This window comes from Galeopterus variegatus, unplaced genomic scaffold (assembly GCF_000696425.1).
Source record: "Galeopterus variegatus unplaced genomic scaffold, G_variegatus-3.0.2 Scaffold6009, whole genome shotgun sequence".
Lineage (NCBI taxonomy): Eukaryota > Metazoa > Chordata > Mammalia > Dermoptera > Cynocephalidae > Galeopterus > Galeopterus variegatus.
Window position 1 is genome coordinate 23,710 of NW_007732120.1, and position 1,574 is coordinate 25,283.

The 1,574-nt window shown below is 53.4% G+C and overlaps 1 protein-coding gene across 1 annotated transcript in view; it reads right to left on the reverse strand.

Moving 5' to 3' along the window:
- The window catches only part of SPATA3 (spermatogenesis associated 3), an 11,787-nt gene that overhangs the window by 980 nt on the left and 9,233 nt on the right, over positions 1-1,574 (reverse strand). The gene's annotated exons all lie outside the window — the stretch shown is intronic.

Here is a 1,574-nt window from a genome sequence, read left to right on the forward strand (position 1 = left end):
CTAAAGCGCTTCCCTGGCCTCCAAGCCAGCAAGTCCTGCCCATTCAATTCCATCTGCAATCAGCTACCACATCACCTTCTAAAAACACTCCTGCCTTTTGTAGTGGGCGCTGCTGGCTGCCCCCCTCCCTGACATCCACAGCGCTTCCTCCTTGTTGGCACGAGCCTCTCCAGTTTGCATGGAGGGAAGCAACCTCAGCCCCAGCCCTGGAGGTAGGAGACTCGTCTAATCTGGTCATGATGACTCAACCTCCTCATTCTTTCTGAAAGAAGAATTTTCTTTCAGAAAGCCCTGGCCCTTGCTGGTGGTGCTTTAATCAGACCCTTAGACCCACAGCATCCTGAGAATAACATGGGGAGATGATACTCCAGCCTGGGCTCTGGCAGAGGTGAGTCCGGACGAAGCTGGGGCCTGCTGAAGTCAGTTAAAACACGTCTCAAGCTGCCAGATGCCAGTTAGCATCGATCCCTGTGCTAGCTTCCATGCAGTCAGTGGAACTTCAATTCCATGAAAGTGGCAGGTCATGAAGGGAAAGGCCATCTCATCAGAACCACCAGGTGCAGGCTCTGGGGACTGGAAAGGACCCTGTCTCAGGTGACTCACATGGGGGTGTGTTGGTGGCACAGTTTCCTTCTCCCTCCAGCTGCATCAGAGCCCTGCTTAGCGGGGAGAGAAATCCGTGCCTTGAGCAGTTTCATCAGGCCTCCAGAGAGCCGCACCCTAACCCTGCGCCCAGGGAAGGGGCCTGAGGCCAAAAGCTCAGCTTATGGGAGCTGCCCTTAGGAGAAAGAGGAGTCACTCCTAGGGCAGAAGAAAAGAGGTGGAGCTGTGTGAAACGGTGACACTGCACAACGAAGCCATGACAAGGTCCTAACCCAAGCCCCCAGTGGGCCACTTGACTGCCTGCCCCTCAACACACACAACTTTGGGGGCTGTGTCGAAGGCTGCACTTGGTCCGTGGGAAGCCTTGTTGACTCTGCCACCTCTCAGTCATGGCGTGTGGAGACCAGAATCCAGCTGACCTGCTCCAAGCCCACTTCTTCCTCTCACTCCCCTCCTCCCCATTTCTCCTTCCCCTTTCCCCCCACACTTCCCCTCCTCTTGAACTACCATTCTCCCTCCTCCTCCACTCCCGCTCTCTTGCCCCCTCCTTCCCAGGGCTCAGGGATGTGTGAAGTCTACAGTGTGGGAGGGACGCGCAGTCCTGGTGGACGCTGAGCCGTTCAGGTGGTGCTGGACACCCCCTAAAATAACGCGGATCACAGAGTGAGAAAGTGCTGCTCATTTCCACTCCTTTCAACCCTCTAGTTAAGGTGGAGGAGAGAGTCTTGGGTGGGAGTTAGCCTCTCAACATGCGAACATCCTTTGATGTTGAAGACACAGCCTTCGAGGCTGCAATGTTATTAGGCACACACGTCAGCTAGAATTCCACGACGTTTTGTTTTCAGAGTATTTACATTTACTGTTAGTCTTTCTACGGCAAGAGATAGGATTTTCCATTTATGGTCAGACCAAATTTCCTTTTAAAATAAATGCATTCATATTAAAAAAAGAAAACAAGGGCAGGCCCGTGG